Raw genomic sequence first — 14,022 nt, forward strand, 5'->3', positions numbered from 1 at the left:
CCTTCGGCTGAACTAAATCTCCTCACTTACACTCATGTGAGCCCTGGGGCAGCTCGTGTCCAGTGGCTGGTCATTGTGGATTACAAAGGTCCAGACCCGTTGCTTCAACTCAGGACAGCCGTTCAGGGCCTTCCCATATCTCCCTGTGGGACCACATTTTTTCTTCTACTGGGTTCTGTGTGGCTTACACCCCTTCCCTGAAACGTGTCGATACCGAGAACAGTCCCCGGGAAGCTTCCCACACACCCATCTCCCCTCAGAGCCCGCTTTCCTGGGAAACGGTCTGTGAGTTTCTCGCACCCAGTTTAGTAAGAGCAGGGGGCAGCTGCATCGGGGGACCTTCCCCTCCAGACCTGGAATGGAGCCCCCGATACTTGGCTGCCCGCGTTGAGGCTAACCCCAGGGGACCAGGGCAGAGAATGGCTCTGGGTCCAGGCGTCCCGGGTGAGTGGACCCTGGTGACTTTGGCCGGGTGATAGAATCCAGGGACCGGCAAGCTCAGAGCGGGGTCACAGACTCAACTGTGGTTTCCCTTCTTCCAAGGGGGAGATTAGAACTACTTCCAGTGTGTCAGCAAGACTTTCAGGGCCCGTGCGAGTAACTGGGCTCCAGCCCTGGGGCCGTGCTGTGGAGTGAAGGGAAGCTCAAGCAGGTGGTGAGGCTTCTGGCCTGGAGAGGAGGAGGCTAACCCCATCTGGGAAAATTCTGGGGGCATGGGGTTCCCGAAAGCAGAGGCTGAGGCCAGGATTTAGATGGATAGTTTATGGGAGGCCATCCCAAGAAATGTGGTGGGAGTGGGGGAGGGAGTCTGGGAAGGGAGAAAGGTCCAGAAAGCAGGTGTCCATGCCTGAGGACTGCTGTGGGCAACTGAGGCTTGTCTACTAGGGGCTCCTCGAGGCACCGTGTAAATTGTGTCAGAATCAGTCCATTCCTGGGCAAGACAGCTGGGGTTTTAACCACCAGCTCGTGTCTTTTGCTGGTGGGGGGATTTTCCTGATGTGTTAACTCCCTGCCACTTCTGGCCTGTTTGGGGCTAAAGCTTCCACGTCTGGGGGATGCCTTCTCGCAGAGTCCCAGGAAGCTGGTGGCATCTGTAGCAGCCACTGTGGGCGACCTCTGGGTCGCTGACAGGATGCTGTGGGGGTGCCGCCACACACAGGAACCTGGGAGACAGGACCTCCAGGATTTGGGGAAGGCGCTCGTGGTGTGGGCGTGAGGTTGGGGGGATGCGGAAGCTGGTCCACTGGCTGACATTTCCCTTCAGCCCCCAGAGCCATGGGGGGTGGGGCAGGGGCATGGTAAGGGTGACAAAGATGACCAGAAAAACTGGATCAAAGTAACTCTGGAGAGGTTTTATGGCTCTTGTGAGTCCACAGGGCATTACAGTGGAACTCGTTTGTGGCCTTTGGGGCTTGCTGTTGGTTGCTGTTCAGTTATCCCCCGGGACTATTGCTTACTGGGGTTCCCGTCTATTTCCACCGACGTGTGGAGTCAGAGCACGTGCGATCCCCAGAGGGGAGCCCATTTGGTGACAGCTTTCACGTGGCCCAGAGAGACTGAGTCCCGAGGCTTCTGCCTGCATGGTTTTTGGAGACTGATTTGGGGAACTTGGAAAAATGATGGCTTCTATCTCTTCCAGTCCAGCGAGGCAGGGGAATTCTGGTCGTTGTGATGGGGAATAAGGGCAGATGCCACCATGGACATCTTAGGATTGATGAAGCTCAGGTGTTTATAGACGAGTAGGGAGGTAGGAGGGGCCTGGCAGGGCGCTTTGCTGTAGAGGGACAGGTTCTTGGCCAACTGGACAAGTCACGGGCACTGGTGGAGAGGATTCAGCCATCTCAGCGAGGCAGGGGGCTATGAGGACTTTCTCCATTCTAAAATGGTTTAGGGTGGTGTGCCATTTGCATTTAGGAATAAAAGAGGCATCGTGCTCTTTTTTTTTTTAATGTTTATTTGTTTATCTTGAGAGAGAGAGAGAGCACACGAGTGGGAGAGGAGCAGAAAGAGAGAGGGGGAGAGGGAGAATCCCAAGCGGACTCCATGCTCCGTGCAGAGCCCGACACAAGGCTCGATCTCACTACCGTGAAGTCATGACCTGAGCTGAAATCAAGAGTCGGACTCTTTTTTTTTTTTATTATTTTTTTAATGTTTATTTATTTTTGAGACAGAGAGAGACAGAGCATGAACGGGGGAGGGGCACAGAGAGAGGGAGACACAGAATCGGAAGCAGGCTCCAGGCTCCGAGCTGTCAGCACAGAGCCCGACGCGGGGCTCGAACTCACGGACCGCGAGATCGTGACCTGAGCCGAAGTCGGCTGCTCAACCGACTGAGCCACCCAGGCGCCCCAGGAGGAGTCTGGCATTTAATTCATGCTTTGGAGTTCACTGCCTTTTGTATTTTCTCCCGCTTTTAACTGGCCTTTCTTCCCCTGCTGACTTACCCTGGATTTCTACCCCAAGTCTGCTATATTAGTTAACACTTGCTGCGAAACAACCAAACTCAATGGCTTTGGGCTGGGATTGTGGGCTGGGCTGGGCGGGGCGGCCCTGACCTAGGCAGTGCTTTGTTGTTCTTGGTTAGAGTAGGTGACATGGCTGGGTCCTCCTCAGTCCGTGTGGCTGCTCCCCCTCCCGCAGGCCCGCCTGGGCCTGGTAACATGGCAGCGGACGGGTCCCCAGCACGAGGTTGGTAGCTCTCAGTTCTCTTCAGGTTCAGCTTTGGAACTCCGTGCGATCGCTTACACTACCTTTCTGGCTGATGCGATTCACACAGCCAGCTCGGATTTAAGGGGCCAGGAAACAGTCTTGACCTCTCAATGGTGGGAGCTTCCTGGGGGGTAGAATCTACGGCCACTATGGCATTCTACCACATCTCCCGTGCCCAGCATGGAGGACCAACCGTCCTTACGGACCACTCACCTCTGCGAAGCTGAATTCCCGCCTCTTAACACTCACGGTGGAAGGGCAGGAACGATGTGGGCTCCTTCCTCAGTCATCAGGAAAAAATCATGTGTGCATTCAGGTCTTCCTCAGCTTGTCAAGATAAGGGTGCTTGTCCTGAGTCCCGCCCTGTGCCAGGCCCCGGGATACAATGGCGTCTTGTGCAATATGGCATCGTATCAGCTGTCAAGAAGCTCCATCTTGTGGGGGAGACAGGCCCCAAAGCCGATCATTTCATGCAGCGTATTAAGTGGAACGGAGGAGATATTCACAGAGTTCCATGTGTGTAATGAGTAACGGTGGGCATTTAGGAGCACGGACACAGAGCCGGGATCTGTGACAGGCCCTTGATATCTTCTCAGCGAATCCCAGACAACCACAGGATAGAGGCTTTATTGTCTCACCCTGCATCCCTGGCCAGAGCGAATTTTTGAAGCAGGGATTCAATCATGTCACCGCCATTTAAAAATGGCTTCCTACTATGTTTTGAACCGAGCTCCTCACTGTGGCCTGTGGAAGCGGAAGGAAACTAACCTCCCGATTCCCTGCCACCCCTCTCCCAGGGGCTAGCGCGGCTGTCCTTCGCACAGACGTCGTCGTGCCTTCTCAAGCACAGTCAGCGCCTTCTGGGCCTTGGCACCGGTTCTTTGCTTTCTCTGGAATGATCTTCCTCCAGCCCTTGAGGGTTCAGCTCAAATGCTCTCTCCTTGAGAAGCTGCCTCCCCGAGACGCCGTCCCATCCGCCTGTTTCGCTCAAGTTCACTAAAGGAGCTTCTCAGTGTCTGCAGCGCTTCGTTTGTCTACTCGTCTGCGCCTCCCTGTCCTTCGCACCGCGAAGGGCGGGACCTTCTCTCTTTTGTTCCCGAAGGTATCATCCACGTCTCGACCAGTGCCTGGACAATTTGAAGCTCGTAATAAATACTTGTTGCATGAACGAAGGAATCCCTGATTTACCGATGAGGACCCTGAGGACCCCCGTCACACGGTGGTAAGCGGCAGAGCTGGGATCTGAACCCATAATTGTGGAAGCCATGGCCGTTCCCTCCATGCCATCTTGCTTGGAGAACCTGGGAACGCAGACCTCTCCTCTTTTCTGTATTTTGATCCTACGTTCTACGACTTTGCCTTTGGTGTCAGGGTGGGATCACCGTGGCCGTCCCTCTAATGGCAAATACCAAGAGCTGAGTCGCCGTGAGATAGAATCTCCATGGCTGTTCTCTTTCATTCTAAAAGGGATACTTTTCCATATGGTGACATTTCTTTAATTGGAGTGCATTCTACGCTTGATGAGCACTTAACATAGGCTCCTTTGCCCCTTGAAAGCTCTTATTAAACCTAGGGTATACCCCACAGTGATGGTGTCCTAGAATCTGGAAACGAATTGCAGTGAAAACTCTAATTGTTTTCAAGAAAGCAGCGGTACTGGAATAAATAGCGGAGATTTCTCTCTTTCCTGTGGGTTATCTTCTTTCTGTTGTACGCAGATACCATACAGAGCAGCCTCAGATATTTCTTTTGTTGTTAACGGTATATTTTTTCCTCCTTGTCTACCTTCCTGATAGAATCTGGGAATTGAATAATACGAGAACATAAAGATATATCTAGATTTGTTCTGACAAGTTTCATATCACCGAATATACTTGGAAAAGAATATTTGACCTTAAGAAAAATTACGTTGAGAAACCCAGCTGCTGTTATAAAAACCGTGCAGCACAGAGGAAAATGATGCTCTGTCTGTTGTGGTATCCGTGTAATTTATGTCAACAGAAAGCCAATAGCTTCATCAAGATCTGAAAGTAGATTTCGCTTGAGAGATCTTGGGCCCTCCCTTGATCTGATAAGAAGGAAGCATGTGTATACATTCTCTGCTCCAACTCCCCGGAAGAACTTTGGTGGGAGGAAGGTGGGGGTGGGGAAGACGGACGGTTCTTAGATTGTCCTCGTTTCACGCCAGCCCTCACCAGGGCTCCCTGGCCTTTGACAGAGAGATTTATACAGGAGCATCATGGAGGTAACTCTGGAAACAGGAAATACTTTAATAAGCATTCTTGCTAAAACTAAAGAAGTCATTTTATTTTTTTTTAACATTTATTTTTGAGACAGAGAGAGACAGAGCATGAACGGGGGAGGGTCAGAGAGAGAGGAAGACACAGAATCTGAAACAGGCTCCAGGCTCTGAGCTGTCAGCACAGAGCCCGACACGGGGCTCGAACCCACGGACCGCGAGATCATGACCTGAGCCGAAGTCAGACGCTCAACCGACTGAGCCACCCAGGCGCCCCAGGAAGTCATTTTAAATTGACATGTTGAAGTCGATATGTTTCTCCATCAAATGGAGTTTCATGCAATCTTTTTTTTTTTTTTAATCTGCGCGTAATGCAAGTTGCTTCATTAACCTTTTGACCTCAGTTTCCCTATCTGGAGGCAGCTGGTATGAATATTAGTCTGAAACAAGGGATGTGCATCATTTTATTTTCTGTCAGTTGAATGACGTTTCGACCGTGTCCTCCCAGTCTGCTGGCTGAGGGTACAGTGGGCAGTGACCTCAGCCATTCATTCCGCATTGGATCACAGCCCTGGGGGCTTGTGAAATGTCACGTCAAGGGCGGCAGGCTTCAATGATCAGTTACTGCTGACACACCTCCGTCCCAGCCCACCTGTCTGCTGCTCCCTTGCCACCCTAGGGCTTGGGAATCCTTTGTTCAACAGTCCATAATCTTCTTTGGAGTCTTGACCCGCCAGTGGCCCTCCACTTGGGTCCCTGGGGCTTCTGGAGCCTATAGGATTCTATTTCCTCAAGCCAGGAAGGACCACTTGGAATGGTTGGGGAGGGGGATTCTCCTTTTCTCTCTGTAAGCGCCTTTCTCCTTCCTTACACCCTCCATAGATCTTCCAAATTCTCCCCTGGGCAGGGCTGGGATTAAGGTGAAGTGAATGGGGATCCATCTCAGCTGCTAAATTTAAGGGTGCACCTTAAAAATTGCAGATTTTTTAGGGTATTAATTTCGAGTTTTTAAACGATTGCATTAAAATATTAATTACCCTGATTTCCGAGTTTTTTGGTTTTTTGTTTTGTTTGTTTGTTTGGTTTTTTTTTTGGTGACTCCTTAAATTTTGCAGCCTCACCTGCCTCGCCCTACAGCTGACCATGGCTTTTGGAAACAAAACCAGAAGATCGTACGGTTTACTTGTCTTTTCTGTCTTGCCATGTACCTTGAGAACCAGCTTGAATTGAAGGAAAGAGGGAGGGCAATTCAGGGAGGACAAACCATCAATTAATATGCCAACACACATGTAGGGGTACCTGGGTGGCTCAGTCGGGTTAAACATCCAGCTCTTGGTTTCGGCTCAGGTCATGATCTCATGGTTCATGAGTTCAAGCACCACTTTGGGCTCTGCGCTCTGCGTGGACAGCATGGAGCCTGCTTGGGTTTCTCTTTCTCCCTCTCTCTGCCCCTTCCCCACTTGTGCGCTCTCTCTCTCTCAAAAGAAATTATAAATAAATATTAAAAAAAAAAAAGGCACATCTAGCCACACAGAGGCTGAGGGTGGGGTTCTATCGCAAAAGCGTTCCAGCTTTCCCGTCTGTGCTTCCAGACACACGAAGCTGGTGGGCAGGTGTGCACAAGGAAGATGCTTGATCCTCACCCACCTCCGCCCAAATTGTTTTCAGCTCAGATTCTTGGCTGCGGAGATGCGGCCACTTGACAAAGCATCCCTGGCAAGAAACATCACAGCAGGATCGAGCGTGGACCCTTCCCTGCTGGAAGGTTCTTACTTCCGTTTTCCTCATTTCTTTGAGGCTCACCTGCTTGCTTTCTGGCTGTGGCTGCGCTGCCCCTTTGCCCTCATTAAAAAACAAAAACGCAAACCCTTTTTCCAGAAGCGTCTCCATTCTCCAAAATGTGATCGCAGGAGTTTGATTCTGTTTTTATAAAAGGCCTGTCTTTGGCCCAAAGGCACCAGCATCTTCAGACCGGAGGGTGATCCCTTTGATGGTGCTTCTTTCTTTAAACTTGCCCTCGGGGGTGGAAGCCAGTCCCAGGGAAAGCGGGGAAGGTTGTGAGAAGTCAGCAGGGCTGTTCCCCAGCCTGGAATCAGAGGGCCCAGCCTTTGTAACTGCGAGGCAGCCGCTTTCAAACTGCCCTGCACGGCTTTTCAGCCCTCCTAAGAATCATTCGAGGGCTGAACATTGCTGTTTTTTCTCTGCTTTGCCTACTCCCTTGAAAATAGCAGAAGCACCGTGGGACGTTTTGTCCTACATTTGTGGCTTCTGAGTATTTTCCGTGGCCAGGCTGTGGGACTCGGGCCACCTTCTGCGGGCTCTGAGTGACTGCACGTGGGTCTGGTCTTCTCAGGCTCTGCCTCCATTGTTCGGTCTGATCACCCTCAAACGGAATGGAGCTGGCCGTGACCTCTCCTCCCCCCGCTTCCCTTAGCTCTGACTTGTTCCTTCCTTCCTTCACGGCAGCGGGTAGCATGCACATCCGTGCAAGGTGCATCCCCAGCAGGAATCGTGATGTCGCAAGGGCACTGCGCCCCCCAAGCGACTCAGGGAGAGAGGGTGCTTACCGCAAGGTCATGGGGGCCCCACCGAAAAGGTCGCATGGGAACCAGAGGTCACCTGCACAGACTCTCCAGCCTCTCCCCGTGGACCAGGGGCTTCCAGCTAAGCCTTGGCTGGGTGTCCTCTCCTCCCCTGCGTACCAGCCCGCTTCACCCCAGCTTCTGGGGCTTGCTGGCTCACAGGGGTGCATGTGCTGTGTCAGCTCTGGCTCCGGACTCTCCGTGACCTTATAGCGTGTCCCCTCAGAACTGGCTGACTCAGCCACAGGGATCTGTCTCCAAATTCCTGGGAAAGGAATTCTGGTAGCCTGCTTAGGTCAGGTGTCCACCCCTAGCCCCGTCAGCTGTGTGCGATGCTGGGGCAGGCACATGGCACCTTCCGGAGGAGGAATTGAGGGTAGATTTTCCAAGAGGACGGTGTGGGCTGGGCAGGAGAGAACTGGCACTTCCAGGGCCATCGCTGAGTGTCATCTCCTGCTTGCTGTCCGGTGCTCGGGGGCACACACGTGGTGAGCCTCCCTTTCAAAGAAACCTGATGGTATTCCAGTGCTCTGACTCCCCGATCTTGTGATCTTGTCTGTTTTGGGTTCTGATGTTGACACATTGCCTAGAGGGCACCCCCCACCCCAAACGTCAGGATTAAATATTAAAACTATTTCCTATGTATATCTTTATTAGGTAGGGAATTCAATTTTATTTCCCACCCCCCCCCCCCCCCCCCCGGTGGCTAGCCAGCTGCCCTGACATAATTTTTCGACTTACCCCATTCAATTCCTTTTTTTATTTTTTGTGTTTTTTAAATTTTTTTAATATGAAATTTATTGTCAAATCGGTTTCCATACAACACCCAGTGCTCCTTCCAACAGGTGCCCTCTTCCATGCCCATCACCCACCCTCCCCTCCCTCCCACTCCCCATCAACCCTCAGTTTGTTCTCAGTTTTTAAGTACCCCATTGGATTAAAGAAATTTGTTTTTCTGATGCATGAAATCAATCAACATATAAATCAATATATGTCGACTATATTGAGTTTCGTTCACCTGTTAACCCATGTACCCTATTTTATTTTATTTTATTTTATTTATTTATTAAAAAAATTTTTTTTAACGTTTATTTATTTTTGAGACAGAGAGAGACAGAGCATGAACGGGGGAGGGTCAGAGAGAGGGAGACACAGAATCTGAAACAGGCTCCAGGCTCCGAGCTGTCAGTACAGAGCCCGACGCGGGGCTCGAACTCACAGACCGTGAGATCATGACCCCAGCCGAAGTTGGCCGCTTAACCGACTGAGCCACCCAGGCGCCCCGGATATACCCTATTTTAATTACCACGGGCCACTGCTTCTAAACCGCGGAGTCACTTTGTAGATCCAGTGAGGTTGTTTTTTTTTTTTTGATTGAAGCGCAGTTGACCCAATGTTACGTTAGCTTCAGGTGTACAATGTAACGCGTGGATAAGACTGTACATCATGTTGGGGTCACCACTGGCGTAGCTCCCATCTGTCACCCTGAAGCGGGGCTACAGTACCACCGACTATATTCCCTATTTTGCACCCTTCGGCCCCGTGACTTACTCTCTCCACAACTGGAAGCCTGCACCTCCCCCTCCCCTTCACGCTTTGTTGCCCCTCCTCCGCCCTCTCCCCTGCCCTCTCCCCTTCTGCTCATTTTCCCCTTGCTCATCTGCACAGCTCAGACCGGTCTCATTTGTACAACACTGGACACTGGCTGAGAGTCTTTCTGTCCATAGAGGGAGCCGTCTCGCCATGGGAGTGCCTCTTTTTTGTTGGGCATTTCCCCATCACGTCCCCTTGAGCAGACCAAAGCTGCCAAGGTCAAGTTCCCCTCCCCAGCCTGCAGGGTGCCGTGGCGGGAGCCTCTGGCGGGAGCCGCGTACCGTGCAGCCGTGCAGCTCTCCGCCCACGCCCGTCGTGCACGGAGGGGTGAGGGGTAGAAATGAGAAGAGCAGCTAGAAGGAGTCAGAAGTAAATCATTTTATTTAATTTAATAAATATTTCAGACAACGCTGGATATCCATTTCTTAAGCTTATAATTCATACTCAACCATAAAAGCAAAACAAAATTGCAAATTAACTTCAAATAAAGCTACGTCATAATTTATGGCAACCTGTTGGCGTGGGTGATGTTTTGCTTCCCCTAAATTGCCTTCACTGCAGCTACGGTCCTTACTGTCCTGTCCACACTCTTTGGAGTTAGGTGTACTTACCATCGTGAACTCTGTGATGCCTCTGTTTTTACCCCATTTTTCTACCATCACTATGGAGCTCGAAGCTGAGCCCTTGGGCCCCTTCCTTGAGCACTTAGCCCACCATTGTTCTGTTCCATGAACGTGGAGCACCGGGCACAAACTTCCCAGCACTATCTTCACGAATGCAAAACAAAGGCGTCTGTTTCGATGATTTTATCAGTCCCCTGATCCGGCATGAGTTTGCAGGAAGTTTTTAGGCCATCATGAAAACATACAAACAGCTCACGGATCTGGGAGAGAGCCTTCGGATCCTGAGCATCCCATCCAGTTTGAGATGAAAGCAACTTTCGGTTTGACGTTGCTGGACAGACAGGCAGACAGACAAACCAGACCTTTCCCAGTCTTGGGCAGCAGGTGGCGCTCTTGACGTTTGGAATCTGCAGCGCAGGGCGCGTCGGTCAGCTTTGGATAGAATTTGCCGGTGTTGCATTGCAGTAGGTTTGTTGTCTTTTTATCTTTAAAAACACTCTCCCTGGGATAACCTTATCTGGGCCACGTTTAGCCTCATGCAGCACAGGCTGGTGACGGGGCTGGGGTTTGGTCGTTAGGTTGCATTCAATTTTTTTCTAGCCTATGAAAGCAGTCCTGGCCCTTCCCTCGCTGCTGATGGTTTTGCCAGGAGATTTTTGGACCCTCTTAAGCACAGGCAGCCAGCTACTTGGCCCTGGTCTACTCCAGAACCCCACACCTGTAGGTTGGCGGGTTAGTTCTAGTGCTAAGGAAAAGGCGCGGGTCTGCTCTGGCCCTCCACCAGTCTAGGGAGTCTGTGAAAATGCAGGGGTGGTGATTCCCCCTTAGCAACATGGAAATCCAACACGTGCGTTTTTCTTCACGGGGGTGGCGGTCATCAGGCACTTCATTTTCAAGTTGCTACGTGGCCTTGAGTTTCCATTCAGAAACTTGGGATAGCAGCATCTGCTTAGGGACGGTCGCTTACAGGATGCCTCACTTATATGATTTTTAATGCAAGCCACGTGAGCGCTTCAAGACAGATAAAATGCAGACTCGATCATAAAATTTAAGATGCAGAGATCACCTTCTGCGTCTTAACTCTTTTACATTTGAACATCTGATGCCCAGGGAGGGGAAATAAACTTGCTCAAGGGGGCACGGTGAGCGGGTAATGAGCTTAGCTCTTTCCCGTCCCCCTCAAGTTCTTAAAAACAAAAAAAATTAAAACATAATGAATGTTTTCCTCCACGATAGCCCCAACTGTATGCCCAGTACCATCCCAGCCCTGTGTTCTGGGCTGCTCACCTGCTCTCTCCTACCCAGGTAATTCCTAGTGCTGAGAATGAGGGAGCCCACACCAAGAACGAGAATATTACATAGGTTCGGTGTTACTTAACCTAATCCAACTTTCCAGTGTCCTAAAGTGTGGCAGTCGCATTTTTATAGACTGAGGGCGTCTTTGATGACATATATATTTGTCCGTTTCCAGATTTTAGAGATGCCCATAGCAAGTGTGTGTGTGTGTGTGTGTGTGTGTGTGTGTGTGTGTGTGTGTTTTAAGTCGAGGGCTATTTAATATACAATAAAATGCACCAGTCTTAAGTATTCAGCTTGATGAGTTTTGACAACCATGTAATTGCTTTTGGAGGACAAACCTGACTATAGATCTAAGTCTTAAGGAGGATGGAGTCATACAATTTGTATCCGAGGGAAAGAAAGTCACCGTCTCAAGGCTTGTCTGGAAAGGGACAAAGACTTACATGAGCGACCCTGTCAGTTCTCCTGGATCTCTTAAGAGGGGCAGCCCCTGGCTGTGCAACCCCAGGAATTCACCGTCCTTCCTACAGCTTGTAGGAGACGATGCTCTGGCCGGCGTTGCTGAGATCTCAGGAGACAAGGGGGCCACACCAAACACCTGTTGCTGCAAACCGCAGGTCTGGTTTATGCCTCCAGGCGGCCCTCCCTAACAGCCTGGGAGCCACCCTCACCCGCGTGGTCCACACCAGGCCTGTCTAGGTCCTCTGTGGGCACTGCGTGTGGCCCTGGGTTTTCAACGCTTGGATTTTAATCCCATACTTCTGAGGCTGTGCCTCCAGTCCCCATTTTCGATTTCCTCCTGGGTCTCTGTAATGCTGGTGGTAGGTTCCTGCAAAGCTGCTTCCTGTCAGTATGTTTGGAGGGGTTGAATCTGAGTTTTTAACTAGGGTGTGTGGGGAGGATCGCCTTTCTTCTCTTCTTTTCTTTTTTAAAAAATGTTTTAAAGTCTTGACTTATGATTTTTGAGAGACAGAGTACGAGCGGGGAAGGAACAGAGAGGGAGACACAGAATCCGAAGCAGGCTCCAATCTCTGAGCTGTCAGCACAGAGCCCGATACAGGGCTCGAACCCACGAACGGTGAGATCATGACTTGAGCTGAAGTTGGATACTTAACTGACTGAGCCACCCAGGCGCCCCACCTTTCTTGTTTTCTAATGCTGAACTCCATTCTGCTGGGGTGACTGGAAGTTTCACCCAAGTGTTACCGTGGGCATCTCTCTATCCTGGGGTTGTGTCAGGGTCCTGGGGTTATTCCCAAGGGTAAAGCGAAGGGGGCCTCTCCCATCATGGGTCATGGGTCCACACTGGTTGATGCTGAGACATGCACTGTCCCAGCCCATTGGGCCTGTTCAGGTTCAGCCTGGAACACCAGAACCTTTGGTGAGGCTTTGAGCTTTGGGTCCTTGGGTCTAGCTTCCCCGTCCTAGTATCCCCTTGAGGTCTTATGACTTACCCACCCCACCTCCCTGCTCACCTGCCTCAGAGTGCTGTCCCCATGACTCAGGCATTCCCAACATCATAGATGTGGGACTCATAGATATTCCCACCCTTGCCCTGCACGCTCTCCTCGCTTCTCTCTGTCCGCTCCACGTCTGGGACACCTCGTATTTCTTTATCAGGGGTCCATTAGAGAGCACTGGAGGAGGACAAGCTTCTAACCTCAAGATCCATCTGTATCCTGTTCTGTAAAAAATCCCCCAAGAGAAGAACTACAAAGGCTACTTGCATGAAATCCAAGGAGATAAAAACAGCCCTAGAAAAACATAGGCTAATATCTCCAAAAAAAAAAGTACCCTGCAAGTGTTTACAGTACCCTGATGGCCTGTTTTGCTTATGATGCTCTAGAATTTTCTCTCATGCTCACTCTGCAGAATGTTCCAAACCCCCCATTGTTTGTGATTTCTCTGGCACGATCAGGATTCTCATGGCAGGGGCATAGGGAATATTTTTACCTGGAAATAGTCACTTCCCGAACCCAGTTGAGCTGAAACAACATGCCCTCCCAGCACCATAATCCTCTCTGGGGCATCTGTCTTCAGCCACATTACTGTTCAGTTACCACCCCCCCCATCTCCTCGGGTTCGCAGTAAGATTTTTGAGGAGAGCTGGGTCTCGTCTCCTTGTGGCGTTTTAACCCACGATGCACATGAGTTGTAAGGAGAGGTTTGCTCTCACGTATTTGAAAGAAGCCTGGAAAAGGTAAAAAGAGAACTCCAAGCTGTGCCACTGGCCAGGGAATAATTTGGCAGCCGTAGATTTTCATTCTGGGTTGAGGATGGCCCTTGGAGATCGCATCCGAAGGGTAAAAGGACCCTGCAGTCCCCGGGGGGCAGCCAGGTAAGGCTCTCCAGCCTTTGCAAAGAGGGGGAGGACCAGGAGGAAAGCCTCACACAACGCAGCGTCCACGTGGGCGGGCACCTTGCAGGGTTGGTCTGGCTGACGGGGTGTCTAAGGCACCCCAGCAAAGAAAATGGGTAAATGGCTTTATTTCAAACGGAACCGAGGTTTGGCGGCGTTTTTTTCTCACCGCGCCCATCACCAGAACCAGGAAAATCCGGACAATTAAACAGGAGTGAGCAGGTGGGAGACATAACTGAAGACAGAGCGAAGTCTGACTTTTCTGAGTCCTCCTTGAGGTTTCGCTCGTATGTTTAGCCTCTGCAGCCTGGTCCATCGTCAAGGAGCCACCAGGTGGCGTTGTGAGCAGCGTCGCTGTGGGCCACTCCGCGGGGAGGCCCCGATGGGCCCGTGTCCCCAGGGCACCGTGTGTTGGGCCTGGGGAGCCAGCTTGGCTCTGATCAGGAATGACCTCCGTTGTACAAAGCGCAGTCTGGCTGCTGCGTCCTGACCCTGTACCTGAGGGATCCGTGTTGTATCGGCTCCTGATAAACGCTTTCCCAGACAATCTGGGTTTGGTATCTTTCTCATTTTCTGCCCTGCTGGGTTTAGTCTCTCAAAATGGGATGTTTCTGTCAG

The sequence above is a fragment of the Panthera pardus genome, unplaced genomic scaffold (assembly GCF_024362965.1).
Source record: "Panthera pardus isolate Hobbes unplaced genomic scaffold, ASM2436296v1 HiC_scaffold_16, whole genome shotgun sequence".
In the NCBI taxonomy this organism is placed as follows: domain Eukaryota; kingdom Metazoa; phylum Chordata; class Mammalia; order Carnivora; family Felidae; genus Panthera; species Panthera pardus.